Source organism: Calonectris borealis, chromosome 1 (assembly GCF_964195595.1).
Source record: "Calonectris borealis chromosome 1, bCalBor7.hap1.2, whole genome shotgun sequence".
Taxonomy (NCBI): Eukaryota; Metazoa; Chordata; class Aves; order Procellariiformes; family Procellariidae; genus Calonectris; species Calonectris borealis.
This window is the reverse complement of record NC_134312.1, coordinates 216,944,309-216,963,695: the sequence shown is the minus strand read 5'-3', so window position 1 is coordinate 216,963,695 and position 19,387 is coordinate 216,944,309.

The window sequence follows — 19,387 nt, the reverse complement described above, 5'->3', positions numbered from 1 at the left end:
CAAACATCCTAATACTCTCATGGAGGATGTCCTGAGCAGTAGACATGGCTGAGCACCTATGGGGCTGTGATACTTGTGGCTGGATGTAGCACAAGAGCTCTGGTGTAGACCAGGTGGCTTTACTGAATCCTGCTTTCTGCACATTCAAAAAAAGGTCTATGCAAGCCTGGATAAGCCACAAATCATCCTGTAGGCATGGAGGTCATGATTCTCCACCAGCATCCACATCTCGGTTTTGCTGGTACTGGGGCAGTGGGTTTGAAAGTGGCGGTCGCTTTGCAGCCCTGCCTGTCCCTGTGCTGGTGGTGCACACCGACGTGTGGGCTGGCAACATGGGCAGGGATGCTGGAACTGGTGTGGGACCCCAGCACATCAGTGTGGAGATGTGAGGAGCTCGTGCATGTTCGGAGACCAGCAGCAGTGGTGCACAGCTCCAGGCAGGATCCAGCCCAGGCTCCCCAGGGGTCCTGCAGCATCTCCTCATCCCTTCAGCGCCGCCACCTGCCAGGGATTTCTGCTCAGTAATGTTAACCTAACTAAACCGACACTTCAGAGTCTCCCCTTTTGACCTGCAAGAGCATCTCCATGGAAGAATAGACATCCTACCATGGTTGCAAGATGATGCTGGAATATTTCTTCTTGGCGTTGGGTACCCTACAGCCTGCAGCTTCCCAGCCTAACGCCCATATACATTCCACCCCATATGGATATGAGCCTCCTGCTGCTCAAAAGGAGCAGGGATTACCAGCAAGAAGGGTTTTCAGCAAGGGGATGGGTTCATTGCCTGTCCCTCAGAGCTGCTCAGGTGCTACCACATCCTTGGCCAATGTCACAGGTATTAAATACCAAGGGATTAGCCCATGACCCACAGCTATGAGAGTCTGTTCTGAGCAGTTGTCCAAAAGCTCCTCGTGCTTTTCAAATCCCACCTACAAACCCAGCGATGCAGGCAGAGGAGCATGTCCAGCCCTGTGTCCCTGGCAGAACCTCCCTCGCTGCCTTCCCACACACCCATGGGACATGCTGGGCACAAGAAAAGGCTGCCCGAGGCTGGACCCTTTCCAAGGCACATCGGATGTGGTCCAGAGCAAAGTAAATCCCGGGCACAACCAGTATCTGCCCTCGCATCCACACACACCACATTGCCACAGTGAGTAGGGCTTGAGTGAAACTGAGCATGGCCCCGGGTGGTCATAAATCATCTCTCTTGAGCTTAAAGTCAACTGAGTCTATTCATAGCTGGTTCCCACGAGAGGGCTGGGCAGCAGCAGGGAGTTTCGAAGAGCTGGGGAAGGGACAGGGTGGCTCCCACCTATTGAGCAGAGTTCCTGGTGTGGCTTTGGAGGAAGGAGGCTGCCTCTTATTGCGCCTTAATTCTGCAGTATCACCAAAAAAATTCAGCCGTCCCAGTCCCCAGGAGGGGTGCAGGCCCCCTCATTCCAAAGCGGAGTTTAGAAACACCTTGTGTGATAACACTGCAAATAAAAAGGCGTGTTTTGCACCATTCACTAGCTAAAATGCCTAAAATGCCACGCTTTATACCAAAGTAAGAAACCTCATGATGTTTCATAGCACAGTTAAAAGCCAACCCCACCTTTCTCAGCAGGAAGGAGAAAAGACACTAGCCCAGATTTGGGCAGGGAGTCACCAGGTCAGAGTTAAGCTTCTAGGCAAAACCTGAGCTCTGAGTTTCCTGGTCCTCAAGCGTTTCTCTCTCCCAGTTTCCACATTTACAAGCGTAGGCTGGTGCATTCAAATCAGAACGCCTGTCGGCTCCTGGCCCCATCCCACGGGACCTCAATATGGTCCCTTGCACACCCCTGAGACCTCTTTGCATGGGGCAGAGGGATCCTCTCAGCCATCCTTTTGCCCATCAGAGCTCTGCACAACGAGGATTTGAAAATGCAGCTTAACTCGTAGCAGGACTCTTCATGGGTACCACAGTCTGGGGCAGACCCCAGGGATGCAGGAGGGTGCATCTTTGGGGTGTGGGGATGCTTGGGTGTCCCCGGGCTGGAGGTATCACACACACACTCACACACACACTCACACACACACACACACACACCAGGGGCTGGCTGTATCCCGGCTCCTCCCCCGCTAAGAGGCTCAGCAGCGGGCAGGGCAGGCGCTGCCCTCGCTCGGTGCCGGAGGCAGCGCGGCTCCGCGCCGGGCACCAGCGCCCCTTCCCCGGCTCCGGCCCCGGCCATGCCCCGCTGAGGTAAGGCGGAGTGGGGGGTGGCAGGGTGCACCCAGCAGGGACCAGGCTGAGGGCTGGGGATGCTCCCGATGAGGTGCGATGGGTGCAGGGATGTGCAGTGGGGTGCGATAGGGGTGCAGTGGGGTGCGATAGGGGTGCGATGGGGTGCGGCGGTTGCAATGGGGGGAGGTGAGGTGCGATGGGGTGGGATGGACCGGGGGTACCCCCGCCGGGGCTGTATGGCAGCGAACCTGCTCCAGCGCCCGCATCAAAGCCGGGGAAGAGGCTGGGCTCGATGGGAGGGGGGAAGACGACACGACCGCAGACCTGGCAGAAATGCCCAGCAGCCCCGAGCCAGCTCGGCTCCTGCAGCAGGGATTAGTGTCTCGGTAATTTCTAGCTGCTGCTTAATTTAGCTTGGGTCACCTAGCAGTGAGCTGGGGTGTGGGGTGGGGGTCATTTCCCTCCTGTGCTGCGGCATGCAGCCCCCCCACCCCTTTTCTCCACAGCCCTTTCATATTCCAGGATATGTCTGGAAGTGTTTAGGGATGGGGAGGAGGTGTTGGGGATATGCCTGCTGCCCGGACCCACTGGCAGTGGCACAAGACCCCGCGTGTCTCCCCAACCCCATCGGTCCCGGGACCACCTCACCCTCTCCCTGCTCTGATCCAGCTCCAAAGGCACCACCCAGGAGGTTAAAGCACAACCTGGTTGCAGCGAAGCACGGCTTGCATCCAGGCTGTGTTTTGGTGACATGTCCCCTGGATCACACCGGTGCTGAGAAGCAATGCTCAGGACCTTCCCGGGCTGTTTAAATTATTAGGATCATCCCTGGGCAGGGACTGAGAGTCAGCGTGGAACAGGCAATTCCCACAAAGCAGTTTGCATTTTGCCGCCTGGCTTGGGAGTTCAATGTTGTATGCATGGGCTGTGCTGGATCAGCTGAGCACCGTACCAAAGAACACTCCCAGGCTTTCTTAGGGTAGCTACAGTCGTGATATCCTAACAAAGGTGGAACTGGCATCTCTTGGCATCTCTGGGAGCACCTGTCTTGTAAGCAACATGGAAGGAGAGTTTGAAAGGCAATAGGCCAGTGGGTCTAAGATTGCCTGGTTGCCCCTGGCTGCTAAATCCCCCCTGCAGAAGGAGCTGGCAGGAGCTGGAGGTGGTTTTCCCACAGCCCCAGGCTGTTGTGTTGGTGTGAGAGTGCTTCTCTCCATAGTTCGGGTAAAAGTATGTCCAAGAACCAACCCCACAGGGTTAACCTGTGCTTTGCATCAAGATGTCAAGGACAGGGCTTGTGTGGCAATCTGACTCCTCTTCCCTTCTTCTCCACTGTATGATGCTATGGGTCTTATCTGTCTTCCCATGAGGTGAGGGACCACAGCGTCCCAACAGTGGTGGTGTGACGGTACGGGATGGTTTTGCAGCTTCGGACTGAGCTTTGCCAAAGCTTCAGATAAAACCTGCATCCCTGTGAGACCCCCTACCCTGTGTCTGAACTATCCCAGGGACAGCAGAAGAGGGACAAACAAGGGCAAAAACCAGGACAGCACTTCCCTCCTGTTGGTTGACGGTCAAAATTGTTGTCACCCATGGCTTTGCAATCTCTGAGCTCTGAGCCAATTTCCAAATATGTTTGTCTAAATCGTGTTTAACGTTTAAGTCGTGGTGATGGGCTGGCGACAAACTGTCTTTCTTTTCTGCCTGACCTTGTTGAAAGTTTCTTGCTTCTGTAAAATCAACATGTAGGGCCAAAGTCTCTTCTTGGGCTTTTTGGGGTAAGACTGGAGTAACTTCATGAAGTTACAGTATCTCCCCACTGACACCACATTTATGAGATCTGAATCCAGCCCAGGGATGAACCTCTTTTCCAAGGCAATATTATTTCTAACTCATTTCCCCTCCTCAGAGCAGTCGATTCATCTCGTTCACTATTAAGTTTCCACGGACCGGGGGCTGCTGTACAGTGTTTCTGTCTTATGCTTGCTAACTTGTGACTTCGCAATCCTTGGGTTGCCATGGAAAGGATTATGCTGTGATTAATGAAGGCATTGTCAGCTCGTAGGTTTTTTTCAAAGCCTTTCCTGGAGCTGCAGAGAACAGCTTCCAAGCCCGGCAGAAAGGGGCTGGCGGGAGAGGCGGCTTCAGGCACTCTCAGTCCTGGGCACACTTTTGGTTGACACCATGCTGTCAGGTTGCAGTTGCTACCTCCACTCGCTGCCAGATCAGCTCTGCCGGTCCCTTTTGAGGTTGAGAGGAGAAACGGGGACTTTTATTGTTCTTTTGGGGCAGAGCCAGAGTTTTCTTGCTGGCGAAGCGGAGTGGGACGAGTGTCACTGTACCAAGGGGCTGGCAGGATGTGGAGACAACGTGTAAGGGAACTTTGCACCGTGAAACCCTCCTCTCTGCTAAGCAATGTGCAAGGAGAACCTGATATGGGATGAGCCGGTCTGTTTGTGACTGTCTGGTCCCCCAGCCAAGCTGCTACGTAGAGCCAGAAAGCTTCTCGGGACGGGACTGCCCCAGCAGTGTCCATGCGTAGGCTGTCCATCCATCCCCAGGTAGCACCCCCAAACCCCACTGTGCCCGGAGCTGCGCACAGAGCCCCTGCTCTGAAAAGCTCTTGGAGTCAGGATACTGGGAGAGAGCAGAGTGCAGTTCTTCCTACTTCACAAGGGGAGTGCAATGTGTGGAAATCCAATGAAAAACAGGCATTTGAAGTAGATTGAGTGCCAAATAAATATTCAAAAGTTCAAAATCGAAAGCCAAAAATCTCTGGGGACCCCGGATCCCTTCATTTCTTGGCACTGTTGGCTGAGTCCTCCCCAGACCTGCCCAGCCTGAGCAGCTAGGTACCAACTCCCACCTCAGCCCAGCTGGGATCTGAAAACTGAGTGCTTGATCTCATTGGCAGTCTCAGAGCAATTGTAGAAAAGCTTTGAGTTCTTCTTGGACCTCAGTCCTAGCAAGTTCCTTTTGCAACATGTTGGTTCAGCTGCTGCCATTTTCCTGCATTTAACCTGGTGTAATAACCCAGTGTTTGCCCAGGGTGCAGATGACCCGAATACAGTTTCCACATGCATGAAAGAAGTTAAAACTTAGGCTTTAGCTTGATTATAGACTTACAAGCTGCCTTGGGTGGAGGTTTCCACTGCTGTTGTTGCTGCACAGGCAGCTTAGCCTCCAACTTTAAGATGTGGAGGAAGGAAGACTTGCAAGAGGACGTGCCCGAGGTTATGCTGAGTGTTGGGAGAACCGAGCCTCTGTGAATCCTGGTCTTGTCATAAGCATGAGTTGTCATCTCTTGCCATCTGACACTGGGTTGTACAGTGGGAGCTGTGCTGGGAGGGGGCTTCACCCCAGGAGACAAAGCCACTCGCTGCAGCAGTTCCTGACTTTGGAAATGGCAAGATAAATCTGGGATCATCACAGAGCTGGAGAGAGGATGGGCACAACGTGAAGGTTGGCAAAGGAGGATAAATAGAAAATGGCAGGTATCTACAGTGCCTGGATGAAGGCAGCTGTCAACGGCACCATGTAAATGCCGTTTAGACACTTTTAGGAATATTATGGTTTAGTCTCGTAGTGCTTGCAGGTTGCAGCTGTGAAATACCTTCCACCTGAGACGGCTTTGCAAATGCTGAGCAGGACTCAACTGCCCAACACACTGAGGCTTAGGGAAAAAAAGGTGCTCTGAGCCCTACCTAGGCTTGGGACCAGGACCCATCTCTTGGGACCAAGGTCTTGTGTGTTCCCCAGGGTATCTGTCATTGTCCAGAGAGCACATTTCACTCCTCTGTTGACTTATTTCAAGTAATCCAAAACAAAAAAGGTAAAAGAGATGTCAAGAGGGGAATGAAGACTGAAAGAGCATTGCACCTTTGTGAGTCCCTGGCATGCTTGCAACTGGAATGCTGTGTGCCGTTCTGGTCCCTCCATCCCAAAAACGATGTAGGTCAGTTGGAGAGGATTCAGAGAAGGAAAGGATGGTCAGAGGTCTGGAACAGCTTCCACATGAGGAAGGATTGTTTAGACAAAGACTTCAGGCTGGAAGAGAGATGGGAGGAAGATACATTATAGATCCTGGAAGATCATGCTTGCGTGGTGAAGGCAAAAGGAGGATTTTCTTTAATTTTCCTTTGCAATATAAAAACTAGGGAGCATCAAATAAAGCTAACAGAGACCAGGTTCAAAGCAAAAAAGAGTTCACACCACCTGGCATCTGTGGTACCCCTTATGCAGGACCCTGTGGATCCGAAAAGTATTGATGGGTTAAAAAAGCACTCAGACAAATTTGTTGATGAAAAGCCTCTCAAAAGCTATAAAATATATATATTAAAGACAAAAGGTACCCTCTTTGGCTCTAGAAGTTCTTGAGTTGCAATTTATTAGGGTCTGGGGGAGTACTATGGAGTAGTGCCACTAAATCTTCACCCTGCTTTTATACGGCTCCCTGGGCATCCTCTGTCCACCGTCAGAGAAATACAATAGATGGGGAGCCCACGAGCTGGATCCAGTATGGGCTTTTTTATGTAGAGCTCCTGAGATCATGCTTCCACTCACCGAGAATTGTTCATGCGCTGAGCTCCTCCTTGAAACAATCCTTCTGAGATACTTGCCTTGCTGCACTTGTTAGTTGTCTTGGAGAAGATAAGGTGTCAGCCTCATCGCTTTAGTAGCAGTGCCATGTATCGTGTGGGTCGAGGAAAAGAAAGCCCGTTCTTTTCCTTTTTCATTGAAAATACTTTCATGCCGGCAAATGCAGAGAGGAGCTTAATGGGATTTTTTGCAGGTTCTATATCAGATCTCTTACAGGCCATTAAGTAATTCCTACAAAGATGGTGATCAGCTAGATCACTGCTAGAAAGGCCAGGGTTTGCAGGCGTTTTCCTGTGAATCCCAGAGCTGACCCATGCTGTTGTTAGGCTGAGGTTTGCTTTGCAAGTCAACAAGCTGGTTTTCCATGCCCCGTGCCTGTCAGTGTGGGGGAGTTTGAATTCATGCCGATGAGAGAGGCAGGGAGAAGAAAATGCTTTGCCCCCCGGTGGCACTGAGTTCCCAGTCTGGGCAAAGGTCCCAGCTGAGCTCATGTGGGACCAAAGAGCTTCACCGTAACAGTGGGACTGAAAGGGAAGGGGGGGAGCATCCACAAACCATAACACCTCCCATCATCAGAGATAGGGTCCCCTCGCCCGGCTGAGGCTGTCGGGAGGACATGCAGACCTCCTTCACGAGGAGAGAGGGGTACAGTAAGTGCATGTTGTCGTGAGTTGGAAGGAGCCCTGCAAGCCTAGCTAGGGTGCATCAAACCTCTGCCTCCTACGTCCGAGCCTTTGGGTGTTTTCCAGCATCAGTGGTGGTTGCCGTTGCATTGTGTTGCCCTGGCTATTTCTGTCCTGCTTCCTCTCATCCCTCGGCTTTGCTGGATCAGCGCCATCAAGGCCAGCAGATTTACCCTGGGCTGAGACAAACTCCAGAAACCACACACACATACACACACGGGGTTTGTCTCTCCTACAGCCTGCAGAAGGTTTCTATCTGGAGCAATAACAAGAGTGGTTATTTCAGCTGTAACTTCCGTGCAAGATCCCATTAAGAGGCACTTCCTCAAGCCCATTAAGAAGTTGCATGCAGAGGACGGTCAGAGTGAATACAACAATCCCTCTTTGCTCTTCAGTTCCTCTGCTCAGCTTCTTGGCTGCCTTTAATCCCAGTGGAACAACAGAGCCAGGATAACCCAGACTCCTGTGGTCTGTCTTTGGAAGTAAAGCCCAGGAAAAGGTCAGGCATAGCTGGTTTTATGGATGTTTTTTGTATGCTGGAGAGCTGCAAGAACCCAGAGTGGTCTTTGGCACAGGCATGAGAAAATGTTGTGTTGCTGGAATTACTGAAAGTCCCCATGAGCTGTCAATGGTGTTACCGATCCCCCTCCCAAACACGCCCCTGTGCCAGGCTGGTGGTTCTACAGCATCCTTGATCCAAAAAAAGGATGGACAAAACTCTCCAACAGCCCTTTAGGATTTCCTTTCATTTCTGCAGGCTTTCAGAGTTACTATCTCAGAGCACTTGTGGTGCCGACACACAGCCCGCCCAGGGATCAAGATCCATAGCAGGAACTATTAGACCTTTTATGTAATTCAGTAAAGCGGTACACGGAGACTTATAAACAATTAATGAGCAGGTCAGCCCAATCTGCTGTCGCGCCAGGGAGGTCTCTCAGAGCAGGTATCCCTCCCACGTACGAAGTTGCTCCGCTCCAGCACAACACGGGGAAATCTTTGCCTGGTGATGCCACCAGTGCTTTCGGGTGATGGAGCAGGTCTTTGTCCCATGGGGAGGAGAGTTTCTGAGAGCACAGCTGTGTTACTCCAGCAAGACACTGAGATGCTGCTTTCTCCACTGCTAAATGTCATGCCTGCACCCAAAGCATCAGGGAGGAGACAAGAGAGCACCCATTCGACTCTCTTGGCCAAATCGCTGTGAGCACTATGTCAGCTTGGGATACCAAATCAGGACTGCTGTTCATTCTGGTTAATTGTGCCAGTACAGATTAAGGTGACAGAGGGTGAAAGCTGTTTGGGCAACCTTATTGCTCTTAGAAATAACCCTCTGGATCTCCCCCAGTACCCTGTTGTATCTGTTTTTTGCGCGCAGCAGACTACTGTTCGGAGTAGCAAACCAGGTCCTGTCCTCCCAGTGCTGAGCTCAGCAGTCAGGGAAGATATTAAATGAAAAGGGCTGGAACAAAAGGCAAGCTTTTCAGGTGCAGCTGTGATGTTTGAACTCAGCCCAGGGAGTGGGACTTGTCCCCACCAAACACCCATTTCTTATGTGTAGCTGAAAGCAAATCGCAAATAGCAACAGCCACCCCTTTCCTCGGAGGAATATCTTAAAATACTGCAAACAAGGGTGGGAACGGAGCAGCTTGTTAAAACTGGAATAAATTAAGTACCTGATTAAAGCTGACTTGCTCATCTAGTCTGATTTCCATAGGAAACAAGGCTTGTGTGGTCACACTGCCTGTCTCTTTAGATGTGTCACCTAATCACCGTAGTTTGTTGACCAAGTTCACTCCAAATTTGACAGAGCTGTAGCAAGGAAATGAAGTTTCTAGGCACTTCATAAAAATATGCAGGCGGGCGTGGGAGAAAACTAGCACCCTGCAGCACGATGCCAGCTCTCATCGGACGCCAGAGAGCCCAGGTAGGGTGAGAAAGCTGTCCTGGCTGCCCTACCTGCAGGAAAGGCTTCTTGGGGGGACTATGCCCTACTGACTGTCAAGAAATCTTACTGTCGGGAATTTCATGGTTGTAAATGAGGCTTTTGTAGCTCTGCTGCTCGCAGAGGGACTTCTGTCATTTTTTCTGGCTCTGCTCTTCACCAGGTGAGAACCTGGCATGGAGCAAAGTCACTTCACCTCCTGGAGCCTCCAGTTCTTTCACCCATCCAGGCTGCTTGGGGATGCACTGACTTCTACCTTATACCTGTGCAACACCTAACATGTCATAGACTCATACAATGGTTTGGGTTGGAAGGGACCTTAAAGATCTAGTTCCAACCCCCCCCCGCCATGGGCAGGGATACCTTCACTAGATCAGGTTGCTCAAAGCCCCATCCAACTAGACCTTGAACACTTCCAGGGATGGAGCATCCACAATTTCTCTGGGCAACCTGTTCCAGTGTCTTACCACCCTCACTGTGAAGAATTTCTTCCTAATATCTAGTCTAAAACTACCCTCTCATATGTGCTTTAGTCTAACTCTGCTTTGGCAAAGACCTATAAGCATGACTTCAGCTCAGCCAGATGATGCCCTTGAGAGCACGGAGCATCCCATGTGCTGAAGCACACCTAGCGACTCGGTACACCACCAGAACGTGAAGAGCAGTAGATGGAGCAGCAAACAGCCCCTGTGACTCAGTTTCCCCAGCTGTAAAATTAGTATAACATTTTGCATGTGCAGCCAATGAGTCAGGGACCGTCTGTCCCCCTTTTATCCAGGCTATTACAGGGCTGATGTCTCCCAGCACTGCCTCATGCTGCCCTGAGGGATGTGATGGTGATTGCACCAAAAGCAGAGCAAAGTCTCTACTTAATTTGTACAGTCCCTGTTCAAGCAAAACACCCTTTGGAGTCATCAGGAGTCTCAGCAGGATAAAACAGGGCTGGTATCCTCTGATTTGAACCCATTTAATCCTACTAGTGCCTGCATTTGGAGGCTGACCCCAGCCTCTCTGAAGGGCCATCCTGAATTTCTCCAGGACCACGAGAGATAAGAGGATAGTGTCGGGGCAGGCAGAGGGAGGATTTCACCGAAAATCCCAGCAAAGGGGTTCCTGCTGAGAAAAAACCTCACAGGATTATAACAGCTTGCAGAAACCCTGCTCCAGCCAGCACTAATAGCACTGAAAGGAGAGAGACTGCACAGCCGAGGCCAGACCATTAGGGACCAGCAAGAGTAGAGGGTGAGACAGCTGCTTATTAGGACAATTTAAGGACAGAGAAGAGCAGGGGAGCTGCCTTTATTAAAGTCATTTTGATCTGGAGTCATAGGCACAGACTGCAAGAGGCACATCGCACCTTCCTGGTTCTCCTGCGTGACCTTGGGGAAAGTCACGTCCTCCCTCCATGCCTCAGTTTCCCTCTGTGTTAAATGAGGATAACATCATCCCTTCCTCCATAAATAGGCTGAGATTTGTGAGGGAATAACACATCATAATAGCTCACTGGAGTGATTACTAAAACAGTGGCTGCAGTAAAGACTCTCTTTAATGAACCTTTCTATAGGGAAAAAAGCAGCAGTGGGTTAATAATTAAGATATTGGACTGAGATTAGTCCGGCGTTCAGATCCTACCTCTGCCATACATTGTCTGGGTGGTGGCAGATCATCTAGAAGCTGTTTTAAAAGGGAGCGCTTCATGGGACTTAAAAAGAGTCCAAGTACCTAAATCCCTCTGAAAGCACTTCAGGTCCCAGTGTGCCATGAGATAAATCACCTGACACCCCATAAATGTAATTTTGGGGCCCTGGTCCCCGCCTGCAATGGGTGCAGTGCTCCTTCTTCTGCCCTCTGTCTTGGAGCAAGGCCTGTGGTCTTGTAGATTCATGAGATAGAAAGCTTGGAGGGCCAAGGAGATGATCCAGTCCAATCTCCTTCATAACATGGCCCAGTTATTCCTAGCTGGAGCCAGTAATATAGGATTGGCCAGAGTATACATCTAGCGGGTATATATATCATTCTATATAGGGTATATAGACATGTATACACTCCTTCCCTTGGATCTTCATAGTGGTTGTTCTCAGATTATAGACACGATCTTTGCAGCTGCCTGAGCAATACAACCAAAGGATTAAATCTGCATCTGAGCTAAGGGCTAATGGCTGTGGTTCAACTGCAGGGCTTGCAGAGCCTAGATGGCTGAGAAGGTTGCTGCCTCCGGAACCTGGCCCAAAACAGGACATGCCACACATGAATCTCCTCCCAAATTCATGCATTCATTGTAAAACACATCAGCCTGAAGTCAACCACCACATCTGGGTGTGTACTTTGCTCTGTCAATGGCAGGCGTTGAGCAGCCCATGAAGGAGGAGGTCCATGGTGACCTCACCAGCACTTGTTGGTCTGCTCAGCCCAGGCTAGTCGGGGTTCCCTGAGCATGGGTGGGCAGGATCTGAGCTCTCATCTTAGCACAGTGGTGTGTAGATGTCCTGGTGTGCTCAGGACCAGCAAGGGGACTTCCAGTACAGCCCAGCACTGTGCAGGACAGCCCTGCTCCAAGGAGGAGAGCATGTTCATGTGCTAAATCACCCTCAATTTCAAATATAGACTTCATTTCTAATTTTTTCTTGTTGTGTGCCAGGCCCCATCGGTAGACCCTAGCAAGACTGGGAGTTCATCTATGGATAAAGAAGAGATGAAAACAGATTGCAAACACTGTTTGGCCATCCTGCAAGTGCAGCATTTTGCCTAGATCAGCTCAGCCTGTTAGGCCTGGATTATGCTGAAATTACACCTGACCGCTTTGCAAAAGGATACTTTATTTGATTAATTATTGTGGCTGTTGAAAGATACTCAGTTGCCGGTAGAGGCTGGTGCACAAAGGGAAATTGCCCTCCTTGGGAGGCTGTGCTGAGCGCTCCGCGGCGGGCTGGGATCGGATGCCGCCGTGGTCCATTGTTCTGCTCTGGCTACGTGAAAGCATAGGGAGAGAGAAAAGGTCAGGTCTTTTGTTCAGCTTCTCTACCTGCCGAGCTTTTTGGAAGGATTGAATGCAGGGTAAATCTATTGAACTTCCTGCTGGAGGCTTAAAAAATTGATGTCCATTTCCTGACTACTCTCAAATGAACAGAGGCCTCGTATTGATTCTCTGACTTTCCACAGGAGGGAGTTTTCTGTGGTGTCTTGCTCTAATGTAGCCTTTTTGGCTGGGACTCATTCAGAGGAGGTGTCTCTCTCGGTGGCACTGCTACCAAGACCCTTCAAATGGTGGTTTGAGGGCCAAACCAGTCCCGCAGACTCAGCTAAGTGATCTTTTGACATATTCCCAGGTGCTCAGGGAGCACAGGGATGGGAGAGAGGAGGGGGACATCCAAACGAAACCAGTCATCTCAGGCTTCCTTGGTAGTCAATGGGAAGACATAATGCTGACTTCTCCAACAGACTGAGTGAATCAGTTCTCGGAAGCACTGTTTGTCCCCATAGTCATGGAGGTGATCTCGGCTGACTTGAGAGCTCCCAGCTCTCTTCTGATCTGTGCACGTGGCCAGGAGGAGGCAAGGAAATGCTCAGGCATTGCTTTGCACCATTCCTAGGTAGTAAGTGCATCACACAACGGGCCCTTGGCTTTGTGGAAGCCTTAGCTTGTGTCTTGAGCTCTGTTTAAAATCACATCCTGATGTCTGCAGTGTTTTGGGGCTAGTTTTGTTTCCTTTAATACTGTGAGACCTGTCCCATGAAGACATGGTGTCATAGAATCATAGAATCATAGAATCATTAAGGTTGGAAAAGACCTCTAAGATCATCGAGTCCAACCGTCAACCCAACACCACCATGCCCACTACACCATGTCCCTAAGCACCTCATCTACACGTCTTTTAAATACTTCCAGGGATGGGGACTCAACCACTTCCCTGGGCAGCCTGTTCCAAGGCCTGACCACTCTTTCAGGAAAGAAATTTCTCCTAATGTCCAATCTAAACCTCCCTTGGCGCAACTTGAGGCCATTTCCTCTCGTCCTATCGCTTGTTACTTGGGAGAAGAGACCAACCCCCACCTCGCTACAACCTCCTTTCAGGTAGTTGTAGAGCGCGATGAGGTCTCCCCTCAGCCTCCTTTTCTCCAGGCTAAACACCCCCAGTTCCCTCAGCCGCTCCTCATCAGACTTGTGCTCCAGGCCCTTCACCAGCTTCGTTGCCCTCCTCTGGACACGCTCCAGCACCTCCATGTCCTTCTTGTAGTGAGGGGCCCAAAACTGAACACAGGATTCGAGGTGCGGCCTCACCAGTGCCCAGTACAGGGGCACGATCACCTCCCTGCTCCTACTGGCCACACTAGTTCTGATACAGGCCAGGATGCCGTTGGCCTTCTTGGCCACCGGGGCACACTGCCGGTTCATGTTCAGCCGGCTGTCGACCAGCACCCCCAGGTCCTTTTCCTCTGGGCAGCTTTCCAGCCACTCTTCCCCAAGCCTGCAGCGTTGCATGGGGTTGTTGTGACCCAAGTGCAGGACCCGGCACTTGGCCTTGTTGAACCTCATACATTGGCCTCAGCCCATCGATCCAGCCTGTCCAGGTCCCTCTGCAGAGCCTTCCTACCCTCGAGCAGATCAACACTCCCGCCCAACTGTCGTCTGCGTCAACTCAGGGTGTTGCACTCTTGCACCCTCAGTGTAGCTAAACACACATGCGGTGTCAGCCTCACTGGGGAATTGTCTATCTTGTCCTCATCTGAAATATGAAGGAGTTTGGGTAACTCTGTTAGGAGACTGGTACTGGCATGCGGAGGACTAAACAAGCTCTGAGATCCTGCAGCTGGAGCTGAGTCTCCATGGTCCTTTCCCTCACCGATGCGGTGCTTAGCAAAAGCGAAGGGGATGGCACTGCCTGGAGCTGTCATTGCGGGCTGTGATTAATGCCTGCAGCTCCTGGCGGAGGAAGGCAGAGAGGATCACATTCCTTTCACTTGCTGTCTTTTAAAACCCTTCACACCCAGTCTCCGGAGAGATCACCACCTCGGCATTTCGTGGCGCCCCGATTCTCAGCTTGTGGAAACCAGCAGGGTTGCGCTGAAGTCAGTTCTATCTCAATCATTTCATACTGCTGGGGGTCTGGCCAGTGAATTGTTTTAGCTGGGTCAAAAGAAACAGCAGTGTTTATGTTTTTAGCTGATCCATAAACAACCTGACCAATGAGGAGAGCTCAGGACATGGTATAAGTGCTCAATTTTCAGGGAGAAGCCAGATTTTTCAGAAACTTTCAGTTCTACCTGAGGGCTGTTAAAAATCAGGCCCTGATTTTGGGTTTTGAAGTCTTTGGCTGGAAACTCTGCCTACTGCACAACCCCTGACACCTCTCTGTCACTCACGTTGAGTAGATTACACCCTATTTGTTGGTGGTTTCAGTTACGAGCATCATTTCCCTGGGTTTCAGTTGCACTTGCAGAATGACAGCCTGCAGTGTTCATTAGCACTGCGCTTTCTTCCTTGAGCTACTTGCATGAAAAAAACCCTAATGTACAGAAATGCAAAGTATCTATATATCTAATGCATCAAGATTACTCCCACCTTGGGCTGTTTTACTACAGTAACCCTGCAGTCTTTTCTCCCTATAGTTGTGTGGCTAATTGATTAGCAGGTTGTCTGTGTTCTTCCATGTAGGAAAGGTTGTTTTTATTTTGAGTAGCTGGAATTTTCCGGGTTTGGAGATCCCAGATCTACAGGATGATTAGAAAAATCCCTTTTTGCAAAAAAAAACCAACCCAGCAACAACCTACCAGGTCTTCCCTGGGAACAGCATCCACCCACAGAAGGAGAACCCTGACGGGAGTACCCTCAAATCTAATTAGTACCTAATCCTGTGGTTCTCATCACCGTAAGGCTGAACGCTGCAGGAGAAGCTAGAGAAAAATCTGCATGGTCCCTAAAACAGTCCTCGCAGGCTGTTGTTTAGTTGCATGGTGTTGCATCCGTGACTAGACACCGAGGAGCCTTTCTGAGGATCCAGGGCTTCACGATGGATCTTTAACCCCCCACTACCACCTATACCTTTACGTGTCAGCTTGCAGCTCCGCTTGAATCTCTCTTTTTCCCTCAGTTGTCCAGGCAGCTGGACCTGCAGCTGACGGGGAGGTAATTCTTTACATCAAAATGCACCTCTTGTTCAAAGCAGCTATTCCCCTGTCTCCTGATACCAGCATTCACTGGAAATCTGGTGGCTACTCAAGGTCTGATCCAAAAGCTGTAGGAAAAGCTTTTCTTGACTTTCAGTGAACTTGGATCAGAGTTTTTCCAGAAAAACATGCTCAGTGCTGATCACCTCCCAGGGCACGTGTGTCACAGATGCACCGGTCACGTGAGAAATGGTAATTCTAATGTTTTCTGCAGCTTATTGCTGTTGTGACCTGCCTGGCTGAGGTGACAGCTTCCTCGCATTCCTCACGTCACCTGTCAGCACGACCTCAAGCTGATCCGTCCGTGCGGAGGCGGCAATTAAGACATAAACAAGGGAACTTTCTCAGCACGGTGGCAGGCAGCGCGCTGGCCAGGCGGTGCTCGCCGTGTCCCCACATCTCCATCACGAGAGCCTCATACTTGTAAAAACTCAGGGAGTGCCGTCCTCCGTGTGGAAAAATCAGCAAATACTCGGGGTGAATTCCTGTTGCTGTTGCATTCAGGGCAAACCGTTGCTTTTAATGGGAATGCATCTTTCCCCCACATCAAGAGATGATGGGTGACAAAATCAGAAGTCTGGATTTTACTCTCCATGTGATCTGCACTGGAGGAGTTAGAAATTATTATTTCTTCTTGTGAGGATGAAGATATTTGTGCCACGGGAAGTGAAGGTGTAAGTGGATGGACATTACCATGAATGTTTCAGTCCAAAGCTCAGGCAGGGGAGATGCTCACGTTTTAAGCAACACCCCAGTAGCTAAGGCATTCATCCAGTGAGACTCAAAGTCTGGGCTCTCCTCCACCAAGCTGAGGGTTAACTCGAGTTGCCTACCTCTCAGCAAGTCCTGGACAGCCAACCTTCACATAGGCTTTGAGGGCAAACCTGAGCAGATGGGAGAACTCACCTTTAGTGCAGAAAAGGAAGCAAAATGGGAGGCTACAGCCCAAGGAGACAGGGATGTCCCAGGCAGCACTGGATGGCAGGAGATCAGACATAGCTAAGATTTATCCAAGACGGGCTCAGAAAGCATAGCAGGTGGTCTGAAGTTCTTACTGTGCGAGCCTGAGTGTTGGGTTCATTGAAAAGCAGAGAACTGATGGGAGTAGGCTGTAAGTGCCTTCACAGGGAGCAGATACCAGATGCTGAAGCTCTGACAAACCAGTAGACGCAGGTCATACCATGAAGAGGGCCCAAACTGATACTAAAGCAAGGGCACATGCCTCTTGCAAAGAGTTTCCCAGACATGGCTTATCGTCCTGGCCTCCCTCCGCTCCATGCCCTGGTCACCACTCCAAGCCAAGTGGTGCATGAGACCCTGGCACGAGGGAAGCGGAGGTGCAGCAGTGGGGCAAAACCCTGCCATGTGGGCCCATCTGTGGGGTCAGTTGTGGTTGGTGACATATGACTGGCCTTAGTTGGGAAGCTGAAGGCAAATGCAGATGAGGAGAAGATACTTGCTTCATTTTAAATACTAAGGATTATTTGACCTTTGAAGCTAATTACCTAGAGAAGTAGTGGGTTGTCTCTGCTGAGAGCTTGTTTGTTGATCAAGCTAGCAGGGAAGATGCTTGTTAGCCAAAAAGAAGATGGATGGCTGCCATATTCAGACTAATATCTTCTGACCTCAAAGCCCTGGTTCTGATTCGGGTCTGTAGGAAGAATGCAAAAATACAAACTGTCATAGCTTCCCAAGCATGCCAACTTCCAGCAGGACGAAGAGTAGAAGGAGTGGTATGTAGTGACATTGCCTTCTTCCTCTCTGCTCGCTGTCACACACATTCAATGTTTAGAGATCCCGAAGATGCGTTTGTTAGTTTAACCTCATTCAAGAGCCATTGTTTTTCTTTCTGATCTGAATCCTGGTTTTGGTAAGGACAAAGGCGCTTGTCTCCAAAGCTGTAGGTCTGACCTTTTTGTTCACCGTTTCTCAGATGAACAGTAAAATACATCATTGCAAAATCTTTAGTTCTTCTCAGATCCCTTGCTGGAGGGCAGGAGGTGAAAGCAGCAGTGTGCAGAGAGCATCCGTGTGTTAAATCTCGTTGTTTAGCTAAGGTGATACATTACGTGTCTGCCAGTCAAGTGAAGTAGTCATAAGGCAGTGAATGAAGGGCCACCTCTCTTGGTTTTTCACACTATTAAGTGCCCAGGGTGTTCTCCAATAGACAGGCTCTACACCAAGCTGGGTGCAGAGGGGGACAGGCTGTCATTGAATGTGAATGCACGCACCCCGTAAATTAATTATTCATTTTCTTCACTGCATTTGCAGATAGGAAAATCACGTGGGACGTAGAACTTCAGGAGAAAGGAACAGAATTTGTATTTAGAATGAAATACTTGAATTTCTCCTAGCCAATGCTTAATGAGCGTGTGTTCTGGAGGATTAGCCCTGCGGAACGATCCCCCAGGCAGTATGGCTGGTCATGTGGTTGGACTCCAGTCCTGAAGTGCCAACAAGGAGCACAGAAATACCAGTTAAACAGATTAGAGTAGCAGCCCCCTTCTTTGCAATTGCAGGATAATGGCTTCGTCCAAGCTCCTCAGGCTTTCTCTCTCCAGAGTCGAGCTCTGTTGGCTTCTTCTTGCATTTGGCGTCTCTTCAGAACTGTCCTGGTTTCGGCTGGGATAGAGTTAATTTTCTTCCTAGTAGCTGGTATAGTGCTGTGGTTTGGATTTAATATGAGAATAACATTGATAACACACTGATGGTTTAGTTGTTGCCAGGTAGTGCTTACATAGTCAAGGACTTCTTAGCTTCCTATGCTCGGCCAGGTGCACAAGAAGCTGGGAGGGACCATAGTCAGGACAGCTGACCCCAACTGACCAAAGGGATATTCCATACCATATGACGTCATGCTCAGCATATAAAGCTGAGGGGGGAAGAAGAAGGAAGGGGGGGATGTTCAGAGTGATGGCATTTGTCTTCCCAAGTAACCGTTACGCGTGATGGAGCCCTGCTTTCCTGGAGATGGCTGAACACCTACTAAACTACCTTTATCTCAACCCACAAGTTTTCTCACTTTTACCCTTCCGATTCTCTCCCCCATCCCACTGGGGGGGAGTGAGCGAGCGGCTGTGTGGGGCTTAGATGCTGGCTGGGGTTAAACCACGACAAGAAGCATCAAGAAAGCCATGGGGGAGGTCGCCATGGTGGGGACCTTGTACTGAAACACTCCTTGACTTCTGTTGACCACTGCTTGCAAGCAAGTGGCACGTATAGTCCCATGTCACACCATCTCTTTGCATCCACAAGTAGTTTAAAGGATCTTTTAACCCCTTCAGCCTTGCCCCACTGCCTTCCTCAGATGCTCTGTTCAGATGATGCTTGGCTAGTGATGCGCAGAAAGCTGCAAAATGAACCAAATTTACAAAAAATATGCTTTCCAGAGGAGTGCCTTTGTGCTCTTGTGTTACATGCGAGTGATTTGGGAGAGGCGCTGGGTACGTTTCATTTAGCCCAGCTCGTTTCCCGTAGCACAAGCAGCTGTAGAACTTCACATAGGAGATGAAGGCACGAATGAAGTCCCCTACGCTCACCTGCCAGCAAGGACTGGAGGGTCCAGATGGCTGGTTCATTCCACCAGGGCTACCGTGAATTAGCAGGCAGCTGATCTCCCTGGTGCTCAGACAAGCCCAATCCTCCTTACTGATCCCTGTGGGAAGAACGGAGGGCAGTCTACTGCTCCCCCTGCCCCTCTGTTTTGGGGTTTTCCCTGCTAGGCAAGCAGTGGGGAAAGCTGACTGCCCGTTGCGTACAACCTCCATTGCAACAGCGTCGCAAGGGGACTTACAAAGC